The following is a 27,637-nucleotide window of genomic DNA, read 5'->3' on the forward strand; positions in this document are numbered from 1 at the left end:
ACGATACAAATGTCCATCAAATGATAAATGGATAAATATAATGTATATACATATAACAGAATATTATTTAGCAATAAAAGGAATGAAGTACTAATACATGCTACAACATGAATGAACCTCAGAATGGTAAGTGAAAGAAGCCAGTCATAAAAGGCTTCTTTGTATGATGTTGTATGAGTCCATTTATGTCCAGAATAGGCAAATCAACAGAAATAGAATGTAGATTCGGGGTTGCCAGGGACTGGGACACGGGGATGGGGCGTGACTACAAATGGGTGTGGAGGTCCTTTTTGGGGGAATGCAAATGTTCTGAAATCAGACAGTGGTGATGGTTACACAAGTCTGTGAATAAAATCAAAACTATGGAATTATATGGTACGTCATTATATCTCAATTTTATAAAAGGGTGAATTTATGGCATGTGATTTATATCTTAATAAAGCTGTTATTTAAAACATTTTTCAAAATAGGAAAAAAGGATTAGGGTTTAGGGGAAGAGGGAAGGAGTGGTGAGGAAGGGAACCGATGCTGAGCAGGGGAAGACACTGGGCATTTGCAGAGACCCGGTGAGAACGAAAAAGGGAGGAGCAGCTGCCTTACAGTGTGGGATTTTGTACAGAGAGATGAAGTGCATTTTAGGGAAGCTTTGCTATGAGGTACATAAGATAGCCTTCCCTTCACTCTTCTTATCTTTTCCATTCCTTCACCAAGAAAATTGTGCTCAAAAACATATGCCACAAAGATAACAGAAAGTTGGAAACACTTTAAAATTCCAATGATAACCAATTTTAAAATGTACAGAACAGAATATCTTTAACATAATGTTGTGTTAATATGATTATTGACTTGGGGAAATGTTCACAAAATAGTAAGTGAAAATAGCACATTACAAACAGCACGTACATTATGACACCATTTTTAAAAATAAATATGTCTATATCTGTCTTAGTTCAGGCTGCTGTAACAAAGTGCCTCAGACTGGGTGGCTTATAAAAGGCAGAAAGTTATTTCTCAAAGTTTTGGATGCTGTGAAGTCCAGGGTCAAGGTGCCAGCATGGTTGCGTTCTGGAGAAAGCCGTCTTTCTGGTACATAGCTGGGCACCTTTTTGCTGTGTCGCTACAGGTGTATGGACACAGCAAGGGACAAGGGATCTCTCTCTGGAGCCTGCTTCACAAGGGCACTAATCCCATTCATGAGGGTTATGCCCTCATGACCTAATCACTTCCCAAAGGCCCCCACCCTTACTATCATTACCTTTGGGGGTTAGGATTCAACGTGAATTTTGGGGGACACAAACATTGAGACCACAGGGGTGTGCATGGGAGAAAATTCAGAAGCATATACAACAAATGTTAACAGTGCTCCTCTCTGTGAGTGACTTTGGATTATGTTTAATTTTATTCTTTTGTTTTGTCTGCATGTGTTTTCTTAATGCGTATATAATAAATACCATTATGCACATAATTATGGTTTTATTCTTTAAACACCGCAGATACTGTGGAGGGGCTTCCCCTTACACATAGTACCAGGTTTCCCTAGAATCCAGGCCACAATCCAAGGTTGGACTAAAAGGAGCACAGAGAACTTTCTTGTACATACAGCAGTGATTTTGGAGGTACCTATGGGCTATAGCCATCACTTGAACTACAATGAATACTCCCCCACCCTTTTCCAGCACGATTTTCAAGAGGCATTCACAGGTATATACACGTAAGAATTTATCACAAAACTATTACTGGGTCATGCGTGCATTCAAATGGAGACACATAGTGACACAGACAGGCTAGAGAGAAAGCAACCAGGGGTGAAGAGCAAACGGACGTGGAAGGTGATGAAGAGCCTTGGCTGGGGCTCTGCCACTCTATTATGTTATGTTTATCCCTCTGTCCCCCAGATGAGAGGGTAGTTCCTCGAGGTCAAAAACTGTGATACAGTCAGCTCTGTGTCCCTAGAACCCATACATGGTGCTTGGAACACAGTAAGTGCTTGGTTGTTTGTTGCCTCCTGTTTCACCCATTTAAAAATTGACTTGCTTGTCTTTTTTAAAAAATTGAGTTTAGGAGCCCTGGCTGGGTGGCTCAGTTGGTCAGAGCGTCGTCCCATACACCCAAAGGTTGCAGGTTGATCCCTGTCAGGGCACACACCTAGGTTGCCAGTTCCATTCCTAGTCAGGGTGCGTAGGGAGGCGACTGATTGACGTTTCTCTCTCACATCGATGTTTCTGTCTTTCTCTATCTCACTCCCTTCCTCTCTCTCTAAAATCAATAAGTATATCCTCCAGTGAAGATTTAAAAAAAAATTCAGTTTAGAAGTTTTTTATTTATTCTGGATAAGTCTTTTGTCAGACATACGTCTTGAGAATATTTTCTCTCAGCCTGTGGCTTTGCCCATTTGTTTTCTTAATGGTGTTTTTTTTTTTAATGGAAGTTTTTAATTTTATGAGTTTCATTTATCTTTTTTTAATTTTTAGGTTAAAGCTTTCTATATCCTGCTTACCTAAGAAAGCTTTGCCTATCCCAAGACCATAAAAAAAAAAAAACCCTCCAGTTTTTTTCTAAAAACTGTATAGTTTTAGCTTTTTATTTAGGTTGTATCAAATCCTATTTTAAGTATAAAGGTCTTTCACTGGTTAATTTTATTTTGTTTTGTATATTTGTATTTCAGGGGTCTTATTCCTTCCTGATCTCCACAAAGCCAAGGGAAATGCCTGTCCATCACTTCACAGGCAAGTCTAGTTCAGCCAACGGAGGTGCGAAGTCCTGTAGGCATCTCACGAGATTTTTGCATCCATGCCGTCCTCCGCCCCAAACTCTCACACGCACTTTTTATGTATGTCATCTCATTGATCTTCACCACAGCTCACCGAAGTTGGCAGAGCTGCTTTCATTTTAACAAATAAGGAAATCAACATTCAGAAAAATAAAATGACTTGCCCAAGATCACTCAATGAATAAATGACAGAATTAAAATGGGGCCTTGGAATTCTAACTTTTGACCTTTTTTCCTTTAACATTTTTTTCTTTTATTGATCCCAGAGAGAGGGGAAGGGAGAGAGAAAGAGAGGGAGAGAAACATCGATGTGTGAGAGAAACACTGATTGGTTGCTTCCTGCTGAAGGACCTGCAACCGAGGAACGTGCCCTGACCGGGAATTGAACCAGTAACCTTTCTTCCGTCTCCAGGAGGATGACCAACCAACTGAGCCATACAGGCCAGGGAAATTTAAGGAACCCTTTCTATCTACTCAGCAATAGGGTAACTCTGGGCAGGAAAATGTTCCTAAATCCTAGAAGAAAGGTTTCCTCTGTCTTTGGTCCTCAGGGTCTTTCTGTCTGTCAATAGAGCCTCTCTTCTTGGCCTCCTGGGGAAGACAGTGGTACTCAGTTGCTATTCTCCAGCAATCTGACCTTGTCCTGAGGTCCCAGGAGGAGTCTCAGTAGGACCGATAACTTTTTCACTGCCAGGGTCCTCCTCTCTTGGGCAGGACTGGAGGGAAGAGAGCAGGAGGATGAATCCAGGACTATCAGCTTATGCTTAGGTATCTTCCTGTTAGAAATCTAAGCCTATATAAGCAGACTGATTATAACGGGTCAGGTGCCCCAGGCATTACAGGCTCCCTCCCCCTCCTCACCCCATACTGTGGAGCCTCTTGGTCAACATTCTTTCTCACTCCATCCATTTTTACCTGGAGCCTCACGGCTCCCACAGCGCCAGGAGAAGGTAAGTGTGTCTATGTGCATGCATGTATGTGTGGAGGGGAAGGAAGGGCTGGATGCTTGTCAGCCCTTCCTCTTGAAAGCTGCATGGATCCCTGCTTGTTCTCCATCATAAACTTACAGTCGTTTTAGGGGTGTCTCCTCCCATTAAGCCTTTGTTTCTAGAGCTGATCCTCTCCACCCTGACCCACACTATAGCAGCTTCATTAGAAATGCCCAGAAAGGAAAGAGGGGCTCTTCTACTTCTTGACCAAAAATCCAAAAGTACATAAATAAAATAAAATTTTACATATATACATATATATATTCGTATATGGCATTAGCCCATCTGCTTTTACCTATCTCTGCACCAAATATGTGCATGGGTGAGCGTGTTTAATATTCGCTCTCACACTCACTATCTTTAGGAAAGACAAAGCCAACCCTCAGAAGCGAGCGCCCAAACCTTTTGATCGGTTATCCTACCGGCCGTGCCCTGCCCCTCCCCCAGCTCCGCTGAGCCATACCTCGGTATGGGGCTTTGAGCTGAACCCGAAGGCTTCTGTTCCTTTTGCACTCCGACCAAGCTCAACCTTGACAGTTCCAGCTGAGGCACTGTTCCACGGGACCACACAGAGGGAATTGGGTCGATTTCCTAAGATCTGATTTCTGCTAATACAATGGCAACGTTGCTAATGCAAGGAGGCTGCGCAATCCCAGCCCCAATATCCTTGCTGCTGCCGCTGCTGCCGCTGGTGCTGCGGTGACGTTGCTGCTAAGGGAAGGGGGAAGGGAAAGGAGCAGGCATGCCCACAGTACAGCCGCTCAGCCTCCCTCCCTGTCAGTCCCCGAGGGCTTTAGCCTAGGGAAGGGAGAAAGGAGACAGCCTCCGAGGGCAGCCAGTGCTGGAAGATGAGAACTCTCAAGGCAGCAAAGGAAATTAGGGAGAGCACTGGGCTTAGCTCCTCTCTTGTCCTTAAGAGTCTCAGAAAAAAGTCTGGGCAGAGGCTTAGAGCTTCCTTCCTTCCTTAGGCCCCTCCTTTTAGATCTTAGCCAGAAACCTCTCCCTCCTCCTTTTGCCCACTCTGAATGACTTCTTGTTTTCCAGCTTTTCCCTTTCACTAGGATTCCAGACTCGCCTCTGGGTGGAGCCACCGACTGAGAAGGGGTTCCTGAAGCCCTCAAGAGAGGCTGCAGGTATCAGCAGCAACACCAGGTTCAGTCTTTAAGGATGCCCTTGTAGACTCAGCACTAGGCTTTCCAGGGCATGCCTCTTCAGAGAAATGGGTCTGTCTTAGAAAGAGACTGCATCATAGGCAGGCTTCTATACACAGGTTGGTAGTGAGCCTTAGGACCAAGTTGGCTACAGGCCCCCTTCCTAACACAGGGTCCAATTCAGATCCCTGGTTCTTCAGAGAGTCTACTAATGTAACTGGAGCAGAATGTTCCTCTCTCACCTATGTCATTGTTTATAAAGATTTTATTTACTTATTTATTTAGAGAGAGGGCAAAGGAAGGAGAAAGAGAGGAAGAGAAACATCAGTGTGTGGTTGCTTCTCAGGCACCCCCTATGGGTACCTGGCCCACAACCCAGGCATATGCCTTGACCAGGAATCCAACTAGTGACCTTTCAGTTCACAGGCTGGTGCTCAACCCACTGAGCCACTCCAGTCAGGGCTCTACATCAGTTTTTGGATAGTGCTGAGCAGGGTCCAGCTGGGTCTGTGGGAGGCAGAATCCTTTGGGCAGGCCCAGGGGGTGGGATGACTATTTTCTGGGGAAAGGAAGGGAAGGAAGGCTAGGCCAGAAAAAAAAAAAGAATCTGTTCTGCCTGTAGACTTACAGAATCCTCTATCCCTTCCCTGCTTCACTCTCTTCAGGTTCTGGGCCAGTTTTGTGGGAATCAGTAAAGAGAAGCCACAGCCAGAGCCAATTGTATAGTAAGTGGCAGTATGTCTCTGCCTACTTCATGCCACTGCCCACTACTACCACCCTTGAACACAGAGATGGTCTCAAGTTGGGCATGCCTCCTAAGCACTAGCCCTGCCCAGGGTTCCTCCCAGTGTTGCCTACTATCTGGACTCCAAAGCTAAGCCCTTGGATTTCAGGTCCCTAGAAAGAAGGTTTGGGTCCACTAGCCAGGAACATAGCAGCCACCACCACATGGGATCCAGAAGCAATAGTTTCTTTCTTCTTATTGCTTCTTCTGTTCTCTGTGAGACTCACACTCCCACTGATGCTATACTGAGATGAGCTGAATTGGAGAGAGAACAGAAGTGGCTAAATGCCAAAAGCTATCTCCAACCTTGACTTGTCTGAGGGGCCATGGACCCTTGATCCTGCAAAATAGAAAACAGCAAGGAAGGGGAGGAGAAAGGGGGGCTGCTCTTCATAAAACCAACCATTCATGATCCTTACAGGGAAAGTAAAAGGAGCAGAAATGGTGTCACTGTGCTTCCTTGTCCCCTGGCTCATATAGACCTCAAAGGGGTTGGATAAGCAGCTGTAGATTAGGGCAGAGTCAATTTCCATGACCAAGTGCTTGGAGTTCTAGCTTCTTCTGTAAGAGCTCTGGGCCCAGGGTCTTTGTCCCTGGAATTTCTGTGAGGCTAAGCCGTGCATTGCACCGGAGAGCCACCACTTAAAATGTTTCCAGCGCTGGGCTTACTTCACTACATCATAGACCATATCGTCACCTACTTTCCAACCACTACTGCCCCAGATCTATAGGGCTTCTGATGAAAGATCAAATTATTTCCTGGCTAGAAACCAAATACAAATACTGTCACATTATAAACCTCAACTGCCTCTTAACTAGTCTTCTCACCTGCAATTTACCTTCTAGTACTGTCAGATTCATCTCCCTAAAGCACCTCTTTCTTCAGCGTCACTCCTCCTGCTCCTCCTTTTAATGGTCTCTCATCACCCAGAGAATCAAGTTCAAACTCCTTATTTTGGCTTTCAAGGCCCTCCATCTTGGTTCTCTACTCCCTCTCTACCCAAACTTACTTCCCACACCCCATCATGTAGTCCTTTAAACTTGTTTCATAAGCTCATTTCCACTCTGCTGCCTTTGTTCGGATTCTCCTACCTGTTATACTTGGCTATACTCAGAATTATCGAAAGCCTACAAGGCCCAGATCAACCCCTCCGTCAAATCTTCGCTGATCACCCTGGAGCCAGAAATAGTCTCTCTGTCTCGTGAACCCAAGGCTGCAGCTTGTTGATTTTACAGACAAGAAAAAAATCCCACAAAACCCAGGGGATCAATATAGAATTGCCAATTTCTTATATTGCCAAGTAGCATCATTAAAAAAAACCACCTTACATCATCTATCATCATTTCATAAAAGAAAGCATACTGTCATTTTTCTCATTTCATTGCATTCTCACACATACCTCGGCAGAAACTAACATCAGTCCATGACAGGTTTAAGGATTAAGTAAATAATTTGTCACTCGATATGGTTATTGTTCTTTTTTTTTACAGATCTGCCTACATGTCTCTTAATGTCTTGGACTGTGCAGAAAGACTGCACGTTCCAAGCTACATGCATCTTTGTATCTCCAACATACAGTGCATAGGACTGTATAATTTTTTTAACAATGTATTTTTATTTTTTTAAAGGTTTTATTTATGTATTTTTAGAGAGGGGAAGGGAGGGAGAAAGAGAGGGAGAGAAACCTCAATGTGCGGTTGCCTCTCACATGGCCCCCACTGGGAACCTGGCCCACAACCCAGGCATGTGCCCTGACTGGGAATTGAACCGGTGACCCTTTGGTTCACAGCTGGAGCTCAATCCACTGAGCTACACCAGCCAGGGCCAGGACAGTATAATTTTTATTTTGTGTTTCCCATAAAACCTAGTACAGTGCTTGGCATATATAAGGTGGTTTAGTCAGAGTCTTATTCAATAAGAGCGGTTCAAAAAGAGATGTTCTGTGAGTAAAAATGAGTGAGTGGTGGGCAGATCTGACTCAAAATGCTTGGAAGAGAAGACCCCTGCTGTTCATTTAAAAAAAAAAAAAAAAGGCCTATTAAAAGAAAGCTTAGGGGAAAAAAAGAATAACTCTTCATGACCTTGAGTTAGGCAATACATTCTTAGACATGATACCAAAAGTAAAAGTGACAAAATAAAAAATAGGTAAAGGTGAACTTCAAAAAAATTTAAAAGTTTTGTGCTTCAAAGGACACAATCAAGATAGTGAAAAGATAAGCCACAGAATGGAAGATGTTTGCAAGTCACATATCTGATAAGGGACTTCTATCCAGAATATATAAAAAAACTCTTACAACTCAACAAAAAGACATAAAACCCAAATAAAATATGGGCAAAGGATTTTTAATAGGCATTTCTCCAAAGCACATTAAAAGAATCTCAACATCATTAGTTACTAGGGAAGTACAAATGAAAATGAAAATGAGATACCACTTTACCTTACTAGACTGGCTAAAACAAAAAAGACAGACAATAACAAGTGTTGGTGATGACGCAGAGAAATTGGACCCCTCATACAGTGCTGGGGGGATTTGAGAATGATGCACTCACTTTGTCTTTTATCTTAGCCATCACTGGAGTGTCAACCCAGGGACCTCAGACAATTCCCCCTTTCTTCTGTTTTTTCCAACACCAAAATTCTTAAAAGAATGAACTATGCTAACTCTTCTTATTCCTTAACCATTTCTTAAGCACCAGAAGTCTGTCTTCTTGTAATACTTGAACTGTCTGAAGCAGTTATAATTCTTGAACTTATAGTATTTAAATTGAAACTTAGCCATCCTCTCCCTATTGAAACTCTCCCCCCCCCCACTTTGGCTCTGTCAATACCAATCCTCCTAGCTCTACTTCTAGTTCTTTCTTCATTGCTTAATAAAACAATACCTGGCCCATATTTAAATGTAGATTTCCAACAAGGCTCAGAATTGAGTCTCCAACCTGAGAAGTGTTTATGCTGTTGATTTCCAAATCTTTTCTTCCTGAACTTCCAGAATCAAATGTCCAATAGCCTATTAGATACTTCTTACTATTACCTCAAATCCAACACGTCTTAAAGCAAAATTGATTCTTCTATTTGAAATCAGCTTTAGATTACTAGTGACACATGCTTGAACATGTTAAGGGTCACCTGGAGTCTTTATATTCAGACAATCCCCAAATCACGCTGAGTCTTCCTGCCAATGTTTTAGGCATTGATCTAATAATTTATTGTGCTTTTACTATATTCCAGCTATTAGGGCAAGCACTTACATTATCTCATATAATCCATATGTAGCCACTCTCCATGATAAGTATTATTATCTCTCTTTTATGGATGAGAAATCTGAGGCTCAGTGATATTAAATAATCTTCCTAAGGTAATTCAGTCAGTGAATGTTTGATCTAGGATTCAGACAGATCTGTCTGATTCCAAAGTCAGTGTTCTTAACCCTTGTTCTATCACCTCTCAAGTTTCCCTCATTAATTTCTATCGTACTAAATCAGGCCCGTATTACCTCTCTTCTGAACTGTTACATAGTCTTCTAACTGGTTTTCTTGCTTTCATTCTGGCTCTTTCCTCCCAGCTATCCTATGTACTGATATGAGATTAATTTCCCCAAATTTATTCCTTTTTTAATAGTTTATTTTTTATTGTATTTTTCCATTACCATTTATTCTCCTTATACCCTCTTCCACCTTCACCCACTTCCTTCCCTTCTGCAATCACCACACTGTTGTCCATGTCCACAAGTTCTTTTTCTTTTTTATCGAATTTATTTTAAATTCTGTTATTATGGAAGTCTTTCTTCTGAACTTCTTCAATACCAATTGTCTGTACAGCTCATTGGGTACCAAGCCTTGGCCACGTTATTTTGCTATTTAGCTCCTGATGACATCTCAGGTTGGAGTGTGGGGCTGTGTCTTATATTTTGGTAAGTAATTCTGAGCACAGAGCCTTGGAACCTAGTAGGGTAACACCCATGTTTGTTTGATAAAAAACATCTGAGCAGGGATAGCTGAACCCAAGTCAGCTTTTAGAAGGTTAGCTTAGACTGAGAATAGCATATTTGATGAGGAGGAGAGGAAGGAGAACAAAAACAAAAAAGCTGAGCCTTAGTAAAGTGCTTAGTAAATAAACCTTCAGTGTTGAGATAAACTCTTCACCCTCGCTTCTCTCCATTTTCATGCTGAGGATGGAAGGGTGATCGAACCGCTGTGCCTGCAGTCAGTGCGTCCCCACCATTTGTTCTCAGGGCCACGCGCACAACACAGGCTGCAGAGTGGCAGCCTGGCAGTCACGTCTTGTGTGTCAACAGGTTTTATGTAGCTTGAATAAAATGCCACCATCAAAATTTGAATATTTCAAAAAAAAATCTGAATTTCTAGGATGTCTTGCTTGAACATTAGAAGAATTGATCATACGAGGCCCCCATTCCTAGATGGTAACAATCAGCTGGATTTGAGCAATGGCTACCCTCATAAGTGTCTCCCTCCTAAGTGTCACCCTCATAAGTGGCACCCTCAGAAGATGACCCTTCAGTTTGACATGTTTCCATCACTCTTTATGGTCTTTTATACCTAGCCAGCTTCAATGGTTCACTTTACTCACTTGTATTATTTGCCTGGATTTTATAAAACATTTGAGTTTACAACCCTCACCCAGAGAAACAGCTATGCTTTTTCTTTATATCCCCTCCCCATCCAAATTTATCTCACATTACCATAATACTGTTCACTGCAGTATTGCCTGCAATGGCAAAAAATTGAAAATATTCTAAATATCCAATAAAAAATGGATAAACAGTGGTCTAGCAATGCAATAGAATATAATGGAACCACAGATATTATGTTTATAATGAAGCTTACTTGTATAGAAAAAGGCTTAAAAGGGAATTTAAAAAGCAGGATATCAAATTATATAGACTTTGGTACTTGCATTATAGTGGACAAGCTATTAAAGGACTCCCTTCTATGGCAAAAAACTAAATCCTATATAACATATATTTTAAAAGGCATTTCAGGACTCACAGTAAATAGGAAAAATTTCTGAGTCAACTTCCCCACTCTCAAAAAGGGGAAAAGAAATCACGAGCTAGCTGCAGAGTAAGCAAGGGGGGGACCACAGCTCCTTGTGGGCCAATTCCCCAAGCATTTTAATTGTGTGGTCAGAATGACAAGCCTTGGACCACTAGAAAGGTAAGGGAGCTAAACCTGAGCCTGCCACATTTAGCTGAGACCCTCAAAGTAAGCTCAAGTGAGCGAGGGTTGGTGGTTCTCTCTGACCTTTGGCAGAAGCAGAAACAAATCTTTTTTAGAAAAAAATATCCCCAGCTTCAGCTGACAGGATTCTCAAAATTAAAGAGCAAGCAAAAATTAGTTTCTATCAAAGATCACAAATACATATGGAAGCAAGATACTATGAGTGAGTGAGAGAGAAAACAATAAACAATACACTTAAATTGCAAGGATTTCAGATATTAAGAATGTCAGATACAGAATACTTATCAGCTCTGTATGAAGTGTTTTGAATAAAGAATAAAAATTGCAAAGATAAACAAGTAGAAAGAGGTTATTAGAGAGATCCAGAGGTGGTGAAAATAAAACATCTGTGAATATAGTAATTGGTTATTGAGCATTCTTATGCCTGGACCAGCCTATTTTATGGGGAGTCAGTAGGTGACAAAAAGGATGTGGAGACTAAGGGGAGCTACATTATACTTCCTGTTATATAGATCTAACAGTAGCCTACTCAAAAGAGTGTGTGGAAGTGCTCTATAAGCTATAAATGTTTTACAGGAATGTTAGCATCCACTGATGATTTTTGACTGAATCAGTTATTTACTCTGATGGTTGAAAGACAATGCTTTTCTCTCTATTATTCCTTCTACATTTATTAGTTGCATTCTAATATAAGAAAGATTCCCCTTCCTTCTTTACTTCCTTTCTCCCTCCCTCCCTTCCTTCCTTCCTTCCTTCCTTCCTTCCTTCTTTCCTTCCTTCCTTCCATTATTAATTTGGTTACCAGTACAGACTCTTGGATTCCTTTTTCTTTTTCTTTTTAAAAATTCAGTGGGTCATAATTCATTGCTGGTATTCTTGATTTTGATGATTGGATTGTCCCAGATTTTGCACTATTTTTTTTTTCACTACGAAGACCTTTTCAAAATTAGCTATTTATTTTGGAATAAGTTTTAGAAAAGTTGCAAAGATAGTTCAGAGTTCCTGTAGGTCTTTCAACCAGTTCCCCCAATATTACCACCTTATATAATCATAGAACGTTCGTCAAAACAAAGAAACTAACATCAAATACATTACTATTTACTAAACTTGCAGACTATTTGGGTTTTGCCAGCATTCCCACTCATGTTCTTTTTCTATTATTCGGCTTAAAAAAAACCTAAATGTATATATAACTTTTATAAAATGTAAATTAATTAAAGAAAACAAAACAAAGCCAAAACAAACAAATAAAAAAGATATGCACATGTATGTAGACTAGAGGCACCAATAAACAGTTTGAATGATGTTGTAGTTGTAGCTTAGCAAAGAAAAAGATCAACATTTCCCAAATCAGGACACTGAGTAGTTTTGAAAACCATCTAGGCTAATTTTTAGTGAAAGCAAGCAGTACTGTAAAAACACATACCACGTGATCTTAGTAGACCTCTGTCCCCAATCTTTCCTAATAATCACTCTGCTTACTTTTCACCTCAGGACATTCTTTGGAAATCAACAGGAAGTACTTTGCTTGTGTTGACCTAGTCAGGTATTCTCTCCACCACCAACAACCTGTGTAAGGTAACTCCTTTTAGCCATGTTTTCACCTCAGACTGCATCATTGATTCCAACAGGAGAAGCCAGAGGTGCTCAAGTCAAAAGAAATCAAAATAAACTATGATATACTATATGCTCTTCTCTATCTAGAAGCATCCCAAGGCCAATAATTAAAATCAGCCCAGGAGTCAATAAATCAATCAACTATGCATCCAAGCCACAGCATCCACTGTACTCCTGCTGTGTGTATAAAGCACCATGATGGATATTCAGCGGTAAGAGCCCAACCTGAGGTGCTCAAAATTTTGTTAAAATCATTGCCAACATGCCTATGGAGAGGGCTAGGGCGACAAGAAAGGTGTTTCAGGATGTGAGATAAGGGTTTGTGCAGTGGTTTCAAACTTTTTCAGCCCCAATACATAAAACAGAACTAGTGGGGTTGACGCAGGAGAGACCTAAAGGCCCATATACTCTAATTCTCTCTCCTCTTTCCACTTTGGGGGCCCCAAAGGCACCTCCAGGGGACCCTAGGGCTCAGAGGAAGAAATTCTGAAAACCTCTGGGCAAAGGCAAGACTGAACCTGGTGTGTTGGGGTTGGAGAAATGGGGACTGAAATAAATGATTAACTGGTAGAAAGCATCTCTTCTTTTTCTTCGTGGCTCTCAAATCAAGTATTTTGGAAAATGATGTCGATTAATTGTACTAATATCAGAGTTTCTTCTGAGTACAGAAATGAACTGGGCTGACTTGCAAGGAGAGAATAAACAAGCTGTTAGATGCCTGAGAGCCCCTGGCTATGGCATCAGGAGCCTGGTTCTACAAATGGAATAGCAGCCAGCCTCCAGGAGTTCATCTGTCTTTCCTCTGAGAGTGTGTAGCTGCTCCTGGCTGAGGAGGCCACTGTTTTGAACTGATGTTATGTTATTTTGGACTCCAAGTGAGGCCAGCCAGTACGCTGAGAGTGTGTTGCAAGAGACCTAGCCAGAAGGGCTGTCCCAGACACACCCAGCTGCTTCCTTATCAGGCCTCCCTGTTACAGAGTCCTCTTTCCAAGCACAGAGCTTGCTTTGCTGTTGGCTTCTCAACAATGCTATAGAAGACTTCAGCTAAAAGTCCATTCCTAAAGGTCAAATACAAACACTCTAGAAGAGGCCTGGCTTTAAAGAAGAATGGGCTCTTTCCTAACACCACCTGGGTATATCTTCTTTTCCCCGAGTCTATTGCCTCCCTTATGAACTGGAAATATGCAGGCACCTTTAATATAATCAAAATCATCAACAGAGCCCTGGCCAGGTGGCTCGGTTGGGTGGAGCATTGTCCTGTGCATCCAAAGATTGTGAGTTTGATCCCTGGTCAAGGCACATACCTAGGTTGGGGGTTTGATTTCTGCTCCAGGCGCATGCAACAGGCAACCGATTGGTGTTCCTATCACATCGATCTCTCTCTCTTTCTCTCTCAAATCAATAAACGTATCCTCAGGTGAGGATTTAAAAAAATCACCAACAGAGAATATCCAGGGGAGCAACCCCCAATAGGTTCTAAGGCTTTTATCTCTTAGGTTCAGTTGTACTTGAAGCTCCGAAGGCCCCAGTTCAATGAATGGAGACTGCAGCACTGGGAACTGTACCCAGGGAAAGAATAAGCTAGAAGCCACTGAACTTCACTGAGTTGTAAAGGGTTGCTTCCCTTTATTCCATAAGGGTCTGATAACAAACTCAACTTTGTCCCAGGGTCTGTCTCTGCTCAAAAGGGATTATACCTGGGAAAAAAATTCTTCTCTTCCACTGATCCGGCCAGCAACTGTATGCCTTTCTCCACTAGGTCAACCGATTAACCACTTCCTTAGCTCAACTCACAGTACCTGTTAGGCAGAAGGCTGAATCAGATCACCTCCTAAGGTCCCTTTAAGCTCTAATTACAAGTCAAGTCAGGTTAAAACCTGCAGCCCAAGGGAAGGTTCTTATGCAGGGTGCTAAAAAATGTCCTCCCTTTCTCTCCTGCCTTTCAACACAAATACATTAAACACATATACACACATATATATATACCCAGGTGCTTGGCTTCTAACTGCTACAGTTACAAGTCTCTAGAGATTGAGAATTGGCTGTAAGTCTTATCTCTTTTAGGATGTAGGTTAGGGAGATAGAGGAAGACTATAGAAAATTAGTAAAGATTTAGTTCCTACCTTGACAGACTGAGTTCTTCAAATGAGAAGTTGGAGGGAGCAGCAGTGAGTAAGGCCCACAGGATGAAGAGATGGAGAGATCAAGCCTGCTAATGCTGGTGTAGGTGCAGCAAGGGAGCGGGGGCACCAGGACCAGAGACGATTACCAGGAGAGGGGGCTGAAAGGCCCGCCATGGGCTGCTGGGCCGGGATGGAGCTCTCAAGTGTGAATTTGCAGGAGGGAGTTAGCTGGGACAAAAACGGCCCTTTTGCTTCTCCTTGACTGTTCAGTGTGGTCAACCCCTCGCTTTTCCTTTGGTTATTCCTTTTGGCTCCAGGGTTCCAGGAAGCAAGGCCAGAGTGTTCTTTGCTTCCCCTCCCCCAGGCACTGGACTGAAGGGTGCAGACTGGTAAACTGCTATGCAATCAGTCTGTCAAAAGCTGTAAATAAAAGGCCACATATGCACAGTGAAGCAGGGTATGAAAAGAATCTAGATTGAATTACACAAGCCAGTTGTGGAGATAGGGTAGGGGAGGTGGGAGAAAGAGAAAAGCCAGGCTGCCCTTCAAGGAAATATTGTCATTCACTAGAAACTATCAAAGCCTGGCTCCCCCAGGTTTCAGTCTGGACTTTTTCTCAGCAAAGTGGTCACAGTCCCTGAGACTCCTCAGAGTCAAAACTTTTCCCAATGGTGACTTATTTTCCAACAGACTTTAGGTGACAGTCTTCATGTCCAGCTCACTGTGCTTGGTAAGAGAACAGGGGCTAACTACCTCACTAGCAGGTGGCAGCAAAGACCATTTCTGTGAACCAGTTATTTGATAATCAATTTGCTTTAGTTATAAGACTAAAGAGTGAATTGATATTTACTTAAGCAAAGAAATGTTAAAGCATGTGGCTGGAGTCTGGCCTGGGTCTGAATATTCAGGGACTAGGTTCTGTATGATTCTGAGCACAGATTTCGGTGTGGACAGGACTGGGTGCAAATTTGACACACTGCTGGCCAGCAGTGGACTTTGGGAAGTTACTTAACTTCACTAAACTTCAGCTTCCTCATTTGTAAAATTGTCATGATATTTTCCCTCAAGAGCCCGAGACAGAATTAACTAAGATATTGTATGTAAAGTGCCTGACACAAGGTAGGTGCTCAATTATGGTCACTATTATGATTATATCTTTGGCAGAGTTCCAATGGAGTTATCTCCTCTCTCCTTTCCCAATTTCCCAGAAAACAGAAAGGCTTCGGATCTAGGGAACAGGCAGGCAAAATCTCTTTAAAAGAGCCAAAGGAAATGGAAAGAGTCATGTTCCTTTTTTCCCTTCCCAGCACTAGGACTGAATTAGTCATCCTGTGTCACTTATACTCCGGACTGGCAAGCTGGCCCTGGGAACCTAGGGCTCTCCTAGACCAAAGATACTAATTCATCTCTAGGATTACCTGTCGTGGGGCATGCTCCCAGACTGATGTTGCTTCTCCAGGGGCCCCAGGTCAGATCCCAGTAGGAGTAGGCAAGAAACAGTCTGATCCCGAGCTGGCAGGATAGGTCTGTCCAGGCTGCTGTCTGCCATTCACAGCTGCCTATGAGGCCTATGGGTTAATAATAGCAACTCTGATGCCAGTGGATTAAGACAGCACTGTAGGAGGTGTTTATTTTTACACTCTGGCGTCAGTATCAAGTTCTACTGGTTACTGCCCAAATCTAGGGCAGCCTCTTGCTATAGGAGTGGCCTCAGGCTTCTTCAGGATGCTAAGTGGGATTCTGGAGGAAGCAAGCCTTGCTGAGAGCAGTTCACTATTAACAGGGGCAGGGAAGGGGAAAGGGAACAGAGCTGTCCTACTCCAGCTATCTGGTCCCAAGGGGCCAGGCAGACCTTGAGTGAGAGGTGTTGTTTATAGCACTCTCCTGAGTTAGGCAGGCCGTGAACAAGAAACCTAACACATTGTTTTGGAATGGTGTGCGCACATGCTCACACGTACACATGCGCACACACGCACTGGGTTGCCGTGAAAGGATCTGAATAAAATCAAGGGAAGACTGTCACTCAACCTTCCAGAAGCTCAGCCTTGTCAGTCACAAGTCCCAGATTCATGCAGTGAGTGCTGACACTGTTAAGAAAAAGTCAAAAACCCACCTGGGAGGGTTTTATAGGATATTAGAAATAAAGGAAGGTTAGGCTGATCCTCAATTGATTTGTATAGAGTTCTTACCTGAAACTCTATACAAATACCAGGTACATCAAATCCCTTGCAATTTTACTTGGCCAGAGCTTCTTTCCTAGACATGACACGATAGGACAGAAACACCAACAACAAGGCCTCGTCTGGTCAGGAACCAGTGCCCAGAAAATTTTTCCCGAAAGCCTCTTTATCCCAAGTCCTAGAGACTGGGGTCCCAGGGAACTTACACTTCCACCACAGTATCTGGAACTCTGTGAATATCCCATTCATCTCTGAGAGGCAGCCCCTAACAGATTTCATCTCGTCCCATTAGGCAGACGGGTGCGAGGAGGCTGACAGCCAGACAGCTGATGTAAATAGGTGTAGACTGGCCTGCTGAGGCCCGTGTGCACAGCAGACTGCTGTGGAATGATAAGCATGCACCACGCACCGGGCAGGAATGCTGAAGCATGAAGAAAGCAGCCACGTCGCCCAGCGCTCAGTACCAATGACTCCGTCATCCTCCTGCCTGCGGCTGACTCAGAATCACTGGCAATGACACAACACATACATTCCATGAGGAGCCAGGGTGCCGGTAAGAAGGTAGGCTGGTGAACCACTCATTCAATACATTTTTTCCTGCCATTCAAGGCTTATCCAGGCAGTCCTCAGAACAACAATACAGCTTCAGAAACCACCAGATTTGATCACTAGAGATAAGGGGCTTGATCTCAGTTCCATTTGGAAGCTGCCCATGCCTAGGGTAGTGGCAGGATGCCCAAGGGTAGGAACACTGCTTTCATTCTCGGCTTTTTCTCCGACTTGCTAGGTCATCTGGGGGCAGGGTCCTTGTCCTCTCAAAGCTCTAGGTTTACCATGAGAAAAAGGGCTGATTGTGTCCACTTTCTGGTATCGTGGCAAGGAAAAAATTTGAACAATTAAAATAATAGGTATCAAGAAATGTAAATGCTGTAAATTCTTTGGACAAAAGTATTTCAGTAATATGACGGTCATTCATGCACGTAGGTGGAGAGCCATGGCCTTCTGAGTTTTTCCTTCTAGGTCACGATGGCCATGTTGGGGAGTGAACCTGGTCTGCACCTGAAGTTGCAGTTCCTGTGTTTTAGGACTATACTCCCCACCTGTAGTTTGAGGGATAGTTGAATCAGCTAGGAATCTGCTTCCCTAGACATGAGGTGTTAATTTCTAGTAATGTGTAACGGGGAAAGTAGAAATATGCAAGCAAAAGAAACACTTCCACTCACCCACTTACTCCACTTAGAAAACTAATTCTCCTCTATGCCTGGGTCCATGAGATGGATCTGAGGCTTGTATCCCATTGGCACGGCATTCAGCAGCAGTATTTACAAACTGGACTTAGCCGGAAGGCCCGAGAAAGCAGCGTTAATGAAAGGATGCATTCCACCGCTCAGTTAGAACAAAAGTAATACTGTATTCTAAACCCAACAAAAGCCTTCACTCTTTCTAGCCCAGCAATCCCTTAATATGGGGTTGGTTTGCCAGGTTTCCAGAGCTCTTGGAAAGGAGAAATAGTAATCTATTCTTCGTTGATGCTGATGCCTCTTTTTCTACAAGTGCCTACCTGGGATTCAAAACAGATATTCTGATGATCTGCAGCCTCTGGTGAGACCCACCTCCTTTCAGCAAACTCCATCTCTAATGGGCCAGACAGTAAACATGTAAAGGGACAGACAGTGAGTATTTAGGCTTTGTGGGCCATGTAGTTCTGCTATATATATATATCTCCATATCCTTTTTTAAAAAAAGATTTTATTTATTTATTTTTAGAGAGGGGAAGGGAAGGAGAAAGAGAGGGAAACATCAACGTGTTCTTGCCTCTCACATGCCCCCTCCTTGGGGACCTGGCCCAGGCATGTGCCCTAACTGGGAATCAAACTGGTGACCCTTTGGTTTGCAGGTCAGCACTCAATCCCCTGAGCCACACCAGCCAGGGGATTGAGTATATATATGAAGCATATATATATATGAAGAATATATAAATATATATATATATTCTTTAAAAATGTAAAAAACTATTCTCAGTTTGTGGGCTGTATAAAATCACCCTGGCACGGGCTATAACTGGCTGACCTCTATACTACATCTTCAAGGCCTATCTCTTCAAAGACTGTAACTAAAAATTCTGACTCTGCTGGGCCTGCCTAGAGATCCTCTTTCCTTTTCCCCGAAGGCCTGATGCATGTATTCCAGAGGCAGCTCCCCTCTAAGGAGCCACTGAGGAATGTGAAGGAGGAATTCCGAGGTTATTTGTATTGGAGCTGACAGACTGGCTAATTCCCCTCATATAAAGCACTTCAAAACCATCTGTGGAATTTAGTTTATTGCATTATCATTCTGGAGTGCAGACTGAGCCATAAACAGCTTTTATTTTTCTATTTCTGCTTAATAATACTATCCCATGTCTCCACCAGACCGCCCCCCGCCGCGCCTTTTCCAAACCCACACTTGAATTGGTCAGGTCCCAAATCCTTCTCTCCTGCCCACCCCTCCCACTTCCATATGTAGGATGGCTGTGGATGGCAAGGGAAACTATCAACAGTCAGATGTGTTTGGACACAGTAAATACAGATGAAAGACGTGAGGGTGACGGTAGGGGTGAGCTTATTTGAGCAAAGACTTAGGGCAGACTGTGAATCTAGAATTTATCACAAATAATTACAGGCTTTGTAAACGGGAACCAAACTGCTATAGCGGCACCCTAATAACATTCGTGCAAAGGGTCAGGAATCACCGTAGTTATACCTCCCCACACACCACAGACTAGAAGGAAATGAAGGACTTACAATAATAATAGCTATTATTTATCATCTACTATGCTTCCCACTGTGTTAGATGTCTGCCATGAGTGCATTTCCAACCTTCACAATAACCCTGCAAAATAGATCCCATTGTCCCTACTCGGCAGGGACAGGAAACGGAGGGTCTTGCAGAGATGACTTGATCCAAGATCACAGAGCTAGAAAGTAGGGGAGTTCCGCTTGTCTGACTCACTCCAAAGCCCTTGCTCTTTCCACTAAAACATACCGCTAATATTCTCGGTGGAGAAAAACAATAAACAAATGCCTTAATTTAGGTCCGATTTAAACTTTGTTCTAAATAGCAGCAACCTTTTGGTCTGCTCTTTTCTATAGACTGAATATTAATGAATGACAAGGTGCTTAAAATCACAGCACGACAATTCTGCCCGGTAGCCATTCAGATCAAACCCACACAGCTGTATTTACATTGAAGCTGGGGCCTTATTTGAGCTGACACTTTTTTATTCTTTACAACAACAGAAAAACCCCAGGATTTAATATGCTAAATCTTTGCCTATTAGCCAAAGAAGTCTCTTTTCAATAGTGGTACGTGTAATATTTACGTAATCAATGCTATCTTGTAAACAATTTGGCTGAATTATAGTTTCTCACTTTCCCAGGCTCCAGATTGTTAGTCGCCAAATATCCGTTCCCTTTCAATTTATTTTTTAAAAGATTTTATTTTTTTAATTTTAGAGAGAGGGGGAGGGAGGGAGAAATAGAAAGAGAGAAACACCAATGTGTGGTTGCCTCTTGCACACCCCCTACTGGGGACCTGGCCCATAACCCAGGCACGTGCCCTGACTGGGAATTGAACCTGTGACCCCTTGGTTTGCAGGCCGGCACTTAGTCCACTGAGCCACACCAGCCAGGGCTCTTTTTCAGTTTAATAGAACTCTGATATTCAGCCAGATACAATGATGCACAACTAAAATTCTAAATTTCTACCTTCCTTGGTGGTAGGTGTGACCATTTGACTAAGTTATGGTAGAATTGTTTGTGAGACTTCTGGGTAATTTCTCTAAGATAAACAGGTTGCATCCTTCTTCCTCCCTTCCTCCATCCTGATGCTAGGAAGGTAGGTGTCATGGCTAGAGCTGCAGGAGCCATCCTGTACTACAGAGATGGCCTAGGTATAACAGTGCAAAAAACTGGGAGGGGCCTGGGTTTCTCATGACAGTGGAGCAGCCATCCCAGCCCAGGGCTGTCTGCTTCTGGGTTTTTGTCAAGAAAGAAAGAAATTTGGATGTATTGTAGAATTATACATCTGAGACCTATATAATTTTACTAACCAATGTCACCCCAATAAATTCAATTAAAAAAAAAGAAATTTTCATCTTATTTAAGTTACCAGCTTTGGGTGTCTGTTATTTATATTTACTTCCATTTTATACATCCTATGGCATGCCAATAACCACTGTCTTGTTAATTTTGTCCACCCTTCTCCATCCCCAATGCTACTATCCAAGACCAAACTATCAAGCTACATCAACCCCTAACCTGATCTCCCTTCCCAGAGCCATCCTTTCAAAATGAAATCTATTTATGTCACCCTCTTGTTAAAAAACCCTTCAAAGTCTTTCCGTAAAATCCAAACTCCTTACAAGGGTACTCTGCCCTTCATAACTTACCTCTCCACTCTTATCATTTGCCACACCCGCCTGGACCTACGGTCGCTTCTATACTGACTGGGGCATGGCCCCTCCACTTGTCTAATTCTTTTTAAAGTTAGGAAACTACTTTACTTTTTTTTATCTTATTTATTTAAAAAAATACTGAAATTATTGGGGTGACATTGGTTAATAAAATTATATAGGTTTCAGGTTACCTGACTAATTCTCAATCAGTCTCCAGGTTTTAAAATGAAACTCACAAGTTCAATGGCTCTTCCTAGACCACAACCACGTTATATACCCTGGTTATATGCTCCCAAAGCACCTTGCATTTCCCTGTACTGTGTTTTATAATTGTCTATTTAGTTCTACTGCTGGAAAGCAAGCTCCACGGGGCAGGAACCCTGTCTATCTTTATTTACTACTATACCCCCAGGACCTCGCAGAATGTCTGGTGTCCATGGTAGATCAGTATTTTTGAATGAAGGAAATTTTCAAGAGGGCAGCAGAGCAATATAAATATTTGAAATAAATATACTCTTTCTTTAGTCTACTTCTAGGAAATATATTTAAAAGAAATAACATGACGAAAAGACACAAAGATATATACATAAGAATGTTCACCGAATGACCATTAATAAAAGCAAAAATTAAATTACACAAAGTGCAAAGGACTATAAAGCAGGGAAGTGCATTAAAATAATTTATATACATTTTCTCTTTCCTCCTTGGTTGAATGTTAAGGATAGAAACTATCTTGCTCATCTTGGTAGTGATTTAACTTAGCCTAGACCTTGGCACATGGCTTAAAACATCCAATGAATTGAACTAAGGAGAAAATGAATCTTCACCAAACTAAATTGGAAAAATTTCTTTTTCCAGAGCAGAATATGACTCCTTTTAGCTGTGGACATACTCACACACACTTAGTTGAAGTTCACCTAATTGGGGTACTGACAGTACAAATGGTTGGCTTCTGGAATGGGCAGGGCAAGTGTGCCCAGGTACGACTCCTCTCCTGGAGTTCCCTTCGCTCCCTCTACTGCTACTGGGAGCCACAGTGTGAGAACCAGAACAGCAAGTTCCAGCCGGAATGACAGACGTCCCTCTCTCCCTCTTTCTTCATCTCTCCTCCCTTAACCCCACTAGTCTTCAACTCTGCCCTGCTAGCTGTTTCCAGTGGAGCATCTAGGAAAGAATGCAGGATATGTCTCCAGAAAGTCCAGCCCTAGCTGAGAAACAGTTTGTTCTTTTCCCAAAGTTACATAAGACTCAGCTCTCCTCACTGGGAACTTTTCCAACTCCAGCTGGAGAGATTCCTCAAGCTGCTTAGCATTTCAGGAAAAGCGTTTGGAATTTCCTGACTAGCCAACCTCTATTGGAGCATCTCTGGGTAGAGGTGGGGAGATTCCAGCAGAGGAAGCAGTAACACTGTGCTTCCCCTGCCCCTCAGCTGTGGCCCCACCAAGCTCCCCTGGGGATGGAAATGGCACCATCCACTTATTGTTAAAATCTCAGAACAAGGACAAGACCCACTGCCAAAACCAGAGACATCTAAAGCAGGCAGGATTTGGGGAATCTAAAAGCCCAACCTAGAAGCACACCAACAGGAGTCTGGGAGGGCTTCCTTCCCTGCTTTAGGCACATGTATGGAGGAATTTGTGACCCTGAGAATATCAGATACCAATGTCTTGCCCAAGGACTAGATGAACCAGTCAACAAACATTAACTGAGCACCTACAGAGTAGTAGGCACTGCACTATGTGAACAAAACAGAACTGGCGCCTGCCTTCATGAAGCTTACAGTCTACCTGGGGAGACTCAGCAAATTATTGACCGATTATGCAAACTATAAAGTAGGCCTTTGGAATGTGCTGCATTCAATGGAAAGACAGCTAATCCAGAAAAGCCAGCTGCATCCAGGGAGGCTAGTTAGCATATTTATTGATCAGGGACCAGCTTATACTGAACTGGCAACCGAAATTACCTGTATTTGAACTGGTCCTTGGAGTCACTAGAATTGATCAATAGCCTGGCTCTCAGTTGAGTTCCGTTTTTATTCTCATTCATTTTGCTGGAGTTCAGTCCCTCTTTACCTTATACCCTTTTAGTTAAGGCATTGAAACTCACTTCAGTTAACAAATTACTGTCCATTACAATGAAGAGCTGAGCCCTGATTCGCTCTTTCCAGTTTCAGGCCATTCACTTTTGTTTCTTTCTAGTTAACATAGAGAGCTAAGAAAAGGTTGGTAGATAACTCTGCTCTTACGGAGTAACTCTGTAGGGCTGGGCAAGTTATTTGATCCCCCTCAGCCTGATTTCTTTACCTGAAAGTGGGGATAATACTACCTCTCTCTCAGGATGGTGGTGGAAGTTAGAGAGATGACAGAGAAAACAGCCAGGACATTGACTGGCGTTCACTGAGGCCTCAGTAAACGGCAACTATATAATAAATATGAGACAGGAATTTCTTCTTTTCTTGAACTCCTACTGCCTTTTTGAGACTGTACTACTGTTCCAATCTACCAATTTACAACAGGAAATCTTGTCACTGTCACACCCAGGGCTTTTTTTCAATAGGCACAGCACTTCAAATTCTTTAACCTTCATGGCTCTGTTCTTTGTCCTCCGATGAATTGTAAAGTGGCCGTGTCCCAGGAAGCATACCAAGGGAACGTATAAAAAGGTTAGAGGAAACTTGCAAGTTATCTGGGAATCAAGAGTTTCCCACCCAGTGAGCACAGTGAATGAAGGTACATGACTACCGGAATCGCTCCCTGTCAGCAGAACACACTGAACGGGAGTCCTCCCCATAAAACATCTCCTTACAAGGTCTAATAATTTCCAGACATGTGCACCACGTGCCCCTCCCCAAGGTCATAGCCCCTGCTTTTGAAAAGTCTCCTAGTCTCTCTTCTCTTCCCATTCCTACGATCAGGGCTTTAATTCTAGGCCCTCCTTCAACACCTCTTTCAAGGAGTATTAATTCAATCTTCGGGCAAAGAGGTCTATGGGCTGGGAATTGAGACTGTTGCTAGGATTCCAGTGGTGAACAAAACAGACGTTATCCCCTCCCTCATGCAAGTTTAATCATGAGGAGAGCATCACACATCCTAACTGAGGGGCATTGTACAACTTAATTGCCTAGTACTCTTCAAAACTGTCAAGGCCATCAAAAGCAAGCAAAGTCTTAGAAACTGTCACAGTCAATAGAAATCTAACAAAACATGAAAAGTAAATATAGTGTGGGGTCCAGGATGGGATTCTGAAACAGAAAAAGGGCATTTGGCAAAAACTAAGAATATGTGAAAAAAGATTTTAGGTAATAATAACATATCAGTATTGGTTCATTAACCGTAAAACATGTACTATACTAATGTAAGATGTTAATAATAGGGGAAATTGGGTGCCTATGGAAAAATATGGGAACTCTCTGTACTATCATTTCAATTTTTCTATAATCTAAAACTGTTGTGAAAAAAAGTCTATCAAATACTGGAGAGGATTGTATCCAGAATACAGCTATGCCTTTACATTATTTTTTCTTTATTTTTAAAAAGATTTTATTTATTTAATTTTGAACAGAGGAGAAGGGAGGGAGAAAGAGAGGGAGAGAAACATCAATGTGTGGTTGTGTCTCGTGCACCCCTTTCTGGGGACCTGGCCCGCAACCCGGGCATGTGCACTAGACTGGGAATCAAACTGGCAAACCTTTGGTTTGCAGGCCAGAACTCCATCCACTGAGCCACACCAGCCAGGGCATGGTTATTTTTTGTTTTAAATTTATTGTTGTCCTTCTTTTGGTTGTGTGAGGAGGCAAAGTGTATCAACCTATGCCTCCATCTTGGCGGGAAGTATTATTTTTTCTTTATTTTTTAAGATTTTATTTATTTTTAGAGAGAGTGAAAGGGAGGGAGAAAGAGAGAGGGAGAGAAACATCAATATGAGACAGAAATAAATTGGTTACCTATTATAAGCATCCCATCCAGGGACGTAAGTGCCCTGTTGGGCACTGAACCCACAACACAGGCATTTGTTCTCACTTGGAATTGAACTGGCAACCTTTTGCTTTGCAGGACAATGCCCAACCAACTGAGCCACACCAGCCAGGGCTAGATTGTTTATTTGAGATTTTTCTTGTTTCTCAAGGTAGGCCTGTAATGCTATGAATTTGCCTCCTAGGACTGCTTTCACTGTGCTCCACAATTTTGGGTTGTTGTGTTCTCATTTTCATTTGTTTCCAGGAATCTTTTGATTTCTTCCTTGATCTCATTGTTAATCCATTCATTGCTTAGTAACATGTTGTTTAGCTTCCATGTCTTTGTGGGTTTTTTTCAGTTTTTTTCTTGTGATTTCTAATTTCATATCATTATGGCCGGAGAAGATGCTTGATATAATTTCAATCTTCTTATATTTGTTGAGACTTGTTTTGTATCCTAACGGTCTATTCTAGAAATTGTTCCACAAATACTTTGAAAGAATGCATATACTACTGCTTTGGGGTGAAATGCTCTAAAGATATCAAGTAAGTCAATTTGATCTAGCATGTCATTTAAGGCTGCCATTTCCTTGTTGATTTTCTGTCTGGAAGATCTATCCATTGATGTCAATGGGGTGTTAAAATCCCCTACTTATGACTGCATTACTGTCGATCCCTCCCATTGTGTTCATCAAGATTTGCTTTATATATTTAGGTGCTCCTATCCTATGTTGGGTACATACATGTTTACAAGGATTGGAGCCCCTTGTTGGGTTGCTCCCTTTGTCATTATGTAGTGTTCTTTGTCTCATATTATGGTCTTTGTTTTAAACTCTATTTTGTCATATATAAGTGTTGCTATCCCAGCATTTTCCCCATTTCCATGTGCATGAAAATATTTTTTTCATCCCTTTATGTTTAGTCTGTGTATATCTTTCATTATGAGGTGGGTCTCTTGTAGACAGCACATATATGGGTCTTGTATTCATAAGCATTCAGTTATCCTATGTGTTTTGATTGAGCACTTGAGCAATTTACATTTAAAGTGATTATTGATAAGTATGTACTTATTGCCATTTTATATTTTATAACTATGTCCTCTGTTTTTTCTCCTTCTTCTTTTTAAAGAAAACACTTTAACATTTCTTGTAATACTGGTTTGGTGGTAAATTCCTTTAGCTTTTTCTTGCCTGGGAAGCTCTTTATTTCTCCTTCAATTTTAAATGATAGCCTTGTGGGGTAAAGTAGTCTTGGTTGTAGGTCCTTGTTTTTTTTCACTTTGAATATTTCACGCCAATACCTTCTGGCCTGAAATGTTTCTGTTGAGAAATCAGCTGACAGTCGATGGAAGCTCCCTTCTAGGTAGGTAACTGTCTCTCTCTTGCAGCTTTTAATATTCTCTCTGTCTCTAAGCTTTGCCATTTTAATTATGCTGTGTCTAGGTGTGGGCTTCTTTGAGTTCATCTTGATTGGGACTCTCTGTGTTTCCTGGACTTGTATGTCTTTTTCCTTCACCAGGTTAGAGAAGTTTCAATCATTAGCTTTTCAAATAGGTTCTCGATATATTGTTCTCTCTCTTCTCCCTCTGTTACCCCTATGATGCAGATGTTGTTATGCCTCATATTGTCCCAAAGATCCCTTAAACTACCTTCATTTTTTTAAATTCTTTTTCTTTTTGCTGCTCTGATTGCGTGTTTTCTGCTACCTTGTCTTCCAATTGTTGATTTGATCCTCTGCTTCATCCAACCTATTGTTTATTCCTTCTAGTGTATTCTACATTTCAGATATTGTATTCTTCATTTCTGACTCGTTCTTTTTTTTTATGGTTTCCATGTCTTTTTTCATGTTGTTGCAGTTTTCACTAAGTTCCTTGAAAGTATCACTAAGGTCTTTGAGCATCCTTGTAACCATATTTTTGAACTCTATATCTGGTATATTTCTTGCCTCTTTTCTGGATATTTCTCCTGTTCTTTCACTTGGGGCATGTTGCTTTGTCTCCCTATTTTGGCTGCCTCTTTGTGTGTGTTTCTATATATTAGGTAAATCTGCTATGCCTCCCAGTCTTGGTAGGGTGGCTCTACTTATTTATTTTAAATTTCACTTATTGATTTTATTTTATTTTTAAAAATATATTTATTTATTGATTTCAGAGAGAGAATAAGAGTGAGAGCATGAGAGAGAGAGAGAGAGAGAGAGAGAGAGAGAGAGAAACATCGATGTGAGAGAAACATCAGTTGGCTTCCTCCCCACACACACCCCAATTGGGGACTGAATCAGCAACCTAGGCATGTGCCCTGATTGGGAATCAAATCTGTGACCTTTCAGTCCACGGGATGACACTCCAACCAACTGAGCCACACTGGCCAGGGCTTATTTATTGATTTGAGAGAGAGAGAGAGAGAGAGAGAGAGAGAGAGAGAGACTGATTTGTTG

General features: G+C 42.0%; 1 protein-coding gene across 2 annotated transcripts in view; it reads right to left on the minus strand.

Moving 5' to 3' along the window:
- RUSC2 (RUN and SH3 domain containing 2) overlaps window positions 1-27,637 on the minus strand; it is a 56,688-nt gene that overhangs the window by 17,540 nt on the left and 11,511 nt on the right. Inside the window, exon 1 of one of the 2 annotated variants that reach the window (XM_024560061.4) lies at window positions 4,223-4,639. The exons of the other annotated variant lie outside the window; for it this stretch is intronic. The gene's annotated coding sequence lies outside the window, so the exon portion shown is untranslated. Of the gene's footprint in view, window positions 1-4,222; window positions 4,640-27,637 lie in introns of those variants that run through there. 2 annotated transcript variants of the gene reach the window in all.

This window comes from Desmodus rotundus, chromosome 1 (assembly GCF_022682495.2).
Source record: "Desmodus rotundus isolate HL8 chromosome 1, HLdesRot8A.1, whole genome shotgun sequence".
Lineage (NCBI taxonomy): Eukaryota > Metazoa > Chordata > Mammalia > Chiroptera > Phyllostomidae > Desmodus > Desmodus rotundus.